General features: G+C 50.0%; 1 pseudogene; it reads right to left on the reverse strand.

The window, feature by feature from the left end:
* Positions 1 to 3,394: 3,394 nt before the first annotated feature.
* On the reverse strand, positions 3,395 to 4,157 carry LOC134057276 (olfactory receptor 14J1-like; annotated as a pseudogene).
* Positions 4,158 to 5,447: the final 1,290 nt, after the last annotated feature.

Here is a 5,447-nt window from a genome sequence, read left to right on the forward strand (position 1 = left end):
TCAGATCCTTGGCACCAAGTCCCAGCTGCTTTCCTTGGAGAAGGAGCTGCCCCAGACACAGAGGGATGTTCATTTGGGGTCAGCAAACAGAAGCAAAGGCAGGCCCAGCTCCATGGCAAACACAAGTGCAGCCCAAGGAGTGCTGGGCAATGGAGCCACATGCAGGGGTGTCCCCAGGGCTCAGGACTGGGGCCAGGGCAGTTCAATGTGTTCCTTGCTGATGTGGACCAGGCCATGGAGGGCACCCTGAGTCAGTGTCCAGGGGAGCCCAAGCTGGCTGGGAGTGTGGCTGTGCTGCAGGGCAGCAAGCTCTGCACAGGGATCTGGCCAGGCTGGAGCCATGGGCCCAGGACAATTGGATGAGCTTCAGCAAGGCCAAGGGCCGGCTCCTGCCCTGGGCTCACAACCACCCCAAATCCCTGGCCGTGCCCTGCCCCTGATCCCCACAGCCTGTCCTGTTTCCTTCATCCCTGCATTGCCAGGGACTCTGTGGGACAAGGGAGCTCTGCTGTGCCTATGGAGGGAGGTGCAAGAGCCACCAGTGCAGTGGGCACCACAGCTCATCAGGTTTGTGTCCTTTGGGGCTCAGGAACTGCTGAGACTCTGAGGCACAGAGGCAATGGGAAGGCCATAGGACCAGCTGGTCTAGTGAAGAGACATCCTCAGACACGGCCATTTAAACAGGAGAGCGGGTAACACCCAAATGGAGAGGGACATGAAATAATAGACAGCATAGTGGTAACACAGGTACAGGGGAAGGGCAGGATTTCTTCTCCTGCCACCAGTACATATCCAGGAAATTTCTGTTCTCTCCTGGTGGGAAAAGTTGGACATTTCTTCAAGTACTCAAATACACCTCCTAATGACATGTGCTCACGCACCTCACAATCTGCAGGTCCCCAACATCCCCAGAGGGTTCCTGTCCCATAAACATCTGCTCTGGCCCATTCCAAAATTTGGATTATCTTGGAGAATATTTTGTCGAGTCTGCAGAAACTGGGTCGGACCAAGTGATTCAAAGCTGGAATTGGTCTGAAACTGGAAATCCCAAAAGACAGAGACAGAGCATCATTCCAGAACCTGTCTGAGCCCATGGGAACAAAGGTTTTCCACATGTCCTGTCTGATCTCCCCTCTTTCCCCCTTTCCACCCATTGTCTTTTGTCTCCCCCCAGGCCCCCCGGTGAAGATCCTGGCTCTGTGTTCTCCATCAGCTCCTGGCTGGCACTGCCAGGCTGGGATGAGGAGCCCCTCAGCCTTCCCTGCTCCGGGCTGGACAAGCCCAGCTCCCTCAGCCTCTGCTCACAGCCAAAGGGCTCCAGCCCCACCTTGGAGGCCCTTCCCTCACCCTGCTCCAGCTGCCAGACATCTTTCCTGCCCTGGGCAACCCAAACCAGGCCCCAGTGCCCTGGATAATCCACGTCCTTGATGTCCTGGTCGCACAGCCCTGGGTGCTCCTGCCCTGCCTCGCTGCCAGGGCACACGGCTGCCTCCTGCCCAGCTCCTGCCCACCAGGAGTTTTCTGACAGGGCCTGGTGGATACAGGGAGGGCTCTGGATGTTGTCTACTTGAACTTTAGCCTTTGACACCCTATCCCACAGCATTCCCTGGAAAAGCTGAAGCCTGTGTCTTGGAGCGGTTCACCCCTCCCTGGGCTAAGAACTGGATGGACATCGGGGCCCAGAGAGTGGTGGGGAATGGTGCCACATGCAGCGTGTGTGCAGTGGTGTCCTGCAGGGATCAGTGTGGGCCCAGTCCTGTTTAACATCTTTATTGATGATGTGGAGAAGGGAGCACAGTGCACCATCAGCAAATGTGCAGATGGCACCAAGCTGGGTGTGAGTGTGGATGTGCTGGAGGGTAGGAGAGCTCTGCAGAGGGACCTGGACAGGCTGGATCCAGGGCCCAAATCCAACAGGGTGAGGTTTAACAAGACCAAGAGCTGGGTCCCGCACCTTGACCACACCAACCCCTGCAGTGCTCCAGGCTGGGGACAGAGTGGCTGGAGAGGGGCCAGGCAGAAAGGGACCTGGGGGCAGTGATGGACAGCAGGGTGGACATGAGCCAGCAGTGTGCCCAGGTGGGCAATGGCACCTGGCCTGTGTTATAAGTGAGTTATAGGAATTGATAGAATTAAATTTGATTAGATTTAGTATAATTTATTTAATAAGTGATAGTAAGTAAAATAGTGTGAGGTGGTTGGGGACTTTTGTTTTATTAATGGTTCATGATTTTTTATTTGATAGTTTTGATTTATATATTTTTAATTTTTTGTGTCATGTATCTTTTTTGTTGTGTTTTGTGTATGTGTGGTGTGTTGTTATGGTTTTTTTTGTTTTCTAGTCGTTGTGTGGATGAAGGTTTTTTATTTTTTTGGTGTTTTGATGTATATTTATATATTTGTTATATAATATTTAGGATTTTTTATTTTTTGTTTATTTTATTGGATGGTTGTAGTTAGATTTCATGTTTGTAGTTAGGTTTTATATTTGTATTTAAATTTTGGGAAATATACATTTTGGGTTTTTTTGTTGTTGTGAATTAGGTTTGGTGAATAAATATTGATTGCATTTTGTTTTATTATTTTTTATTTTGTTTATTGAACTGTTGTAATTTTTGATGCTTTAGAATTCGAGTTTTAGTTAAGATTGGGGGGTTTTTTTTGGTTTATATCTAGTTTGGATGAGTATTAAATGGGTAGTTTTTTGGTGGATTTTTATAATAGTAATTATTTTGTTAAGAATATAAGGTTTAAATGATAATTTAAAATTAGTAATATTATTAGTTCGGTAAGAGATGATAAGAGGGTGGGGTATGGTTATGGGGAATGGTTAAACTATGATTTATATTAATTTTGTTGGGGGGTTTTTTGTGCTTTTTTTAAAAATTTTTTTGTAGATTTGTTATGGTATTTTGTGTAATTTTAGTATGACTTGTATATATATAGTATTTTTTTTAAGAGTAGTGTAAAGTTTTTTTTTTGTTGTAAAAATATTAATGGATGAGGAATGGTGTGGCCATCAGGAGCCGAGCTGCTGTGCCACCCCTGACCTGCCCCCACCTCTGCACACAGATATTGCTGCTGCAGCTCTAGAGAAGGGAGCAGAAGGAATCTTCAAAGAAATGAGATCCCCAATAAAAAAAAAAATTTGGGAGATCCTTTAGTTCATTTCAAGCTACAGAGAACAGAGCCCCTCATGGACAGAGTCCGGGGCCACAGAAAAGGTGGAGAGACAAAAAAATATCACAAATATAGACGTGATTTTGTGCACAAATTATTAGACTAAAACAAAGGTAAAAACTTATGGCAAGAAAGAAAAAAAAAAGAATTCTCAAAAATGACTCATATTACAAGTGACTAGGAGAAAATGGCAACTCACAGAAATTGGCAAAGTTCACAGTTTCTGAAACCTTCCAGTCATCAGTGTCCACAGTGCAGCCTTGAGCTCCTGGTTCCTCAGGCTGTAGATGAGGGGGTTCAGGACTGGAGGCACCACTGAGTACAGAACTGACAGGGCCAGATCCAGGGATGGGGAGGAGATGGAGGGGGGCTTCAGGTAGGCAAAAACCCCAGTGCTGAGGAACAGGGAGACCACGGCCAGGTGAGGGAGGCAGGTGGAAAAGGCTTTGTGCCTTCCCTGCTCAGAGGGGATCCTCAGCACAGCCCTGAAGATCTGCACATAGGAGAAAACACCAAAGAAAACACCCAGATGCTAAACAGACAATAACAGCAAGAAGAACAAGTTCCCTGAGGTAGGAGTGTGAGCAGGAGAGTTTGAGGATCTGGGGCACCTCACAGAAGAACTGGCCCAGGGCATTGCCCTGGCACAGGGGCAGGGAAAATGTATTGGCTGTGTGCAGCAGAGCATTGAGAAAGGCACTGGCCCAGGCAGCTGCTGCCATGTGGGCACAAGCTCTGCTGCCCAGGAGGGTCCCGTAGTGCAGGGGTTTGCAGATGGACACGTAGCGGTCGTAGCACATGATGGTCAGAAGGTAAACCTCTGCTGACATGAAGAATGAAAAGAGAAACAGCTGAGCAGCACATGCAGAGTAGGAGATGTTGTTGGTGTGCCAGAGGGAATTGTGCATGGCTTTGGGGACAGTGGTGCAGATGGAGCCCAGGTCAGTGAGGGCCAGGTTGAGCAGGAAGAAGAACATGGGGGTGTGCAGGTGGTGGCCGCAGGCTACGGCGCTGATGATGAGGCCGTTGGCCAGGAGGGCAGCCAGGGAGATGCCCAGGAAGAGGCAGAAGTGCAGGAGCTGCAGCTGCCGCGTGTCTGCCAATGCCAGCAGGAGGAAGTGCCTGATGGAGCTGCTGTTGGACATTTTTGGTGTCTTGGCATGGGGACCTGTAAGAACAGTAATCATGGAATAGTTTGGTTTGGAGATGACTTGAAATATCCCAGCCCAGCTTGGTGTCACTTTCCCCCCACTGCCTGCCCAGGGCTCTGCTGCCTGGAGCTCTCCCTGCCAGCTGCTGCTTCCCTGTGCCCAGGGCTGGGCCCTGCCAGTGCTGCCAGAGCCCAGCCCAGCCCTGGGGGCTCAGCTCTGCCCTGCAGACCCCTCCCAGCACAGGCCACTGCCAGGGCCAGCTCTGCCTCTGCAGGCTCTGATGGCAAAGTCAGAGCAACCCTGAGGAGGCTGAAAAAGCAACACTGATGCTGCCTGTAAGGGACCCTGTGATGATTTATTTCTTTGCCTGGTTTATTCAGAAATGAGAGAAATTGTTTTTATTGTCCTCAACCAGAGCATAGATATGAATATCAATGTTCAATTTTGCATGCAGGCAAACCTGAGCAGTAGATTATAAAATCAGGATTTTCCCTTTTATGCAGCCCCTGACTTGCTGTGCTCCCTTTATAATCTATTTGGAAATGTTCTGGAGTTAAATGTCGTGCTGGGATCAGTCCTGATCAATGCACCATCCTCACCGCACAAGGAGAACACTTCCAAGTCTCACCAGCTGTCTCCCTCCACCCAGACCTTGTCCCCCAGTGCTGGCAGCAGCTCCCAGGGCTGGCTGAGAGCTGTCCCTGGCAGGCAGCAGAGTCCCTGCCCAGCACAGCACCCTGGGCTGCAGGACCCTGCTCTGCAGGACAGCCCTGGGCACCCCTGGCTGCTCTACAGGAGAGAGAATCAGAGAATGTACTCACAGAGTCTGTGGGCATTGGGATGTTCCAGCTTTAGGAGATCCCTGCAGGAGCTGCAGCTGCATTGTCCTGCAGCCAGAGGCTTCCTGTGTCCAGGGCTGGGAGTGATTCTGCCCCAGGCACTTGTGAGCATCTTCCCAGCCCTGACTGATTGAAGCTCTCTGTGCCTCTGTGCTGTGCCTGGAGTGGCTGCAGGCAGTGCCCTCAGCCCTGCTGGGCTGGGAGAAGAGCTGCTCATCAAGAGAAATGGGTTTTTAAAGCTCTTCCTGGTTGCCAGGATTGTCCTCTATGCCAGGAT

The sequence above is a fragment of the Cinclus cinclus genome, unplaced genomic scaffold (assembly GCF_963662255.1).
Source record: "Cinclus cinclus unplaced genomic scaffold, bCinCin1.1 SCAFFOLD_32, whole genome shotgun sequence".
NCBI lineage: Eukaryota > Metazoa > Chordata > Aves > Passeriformes > Cinclidae > Cinclus > Cinclus cinclus.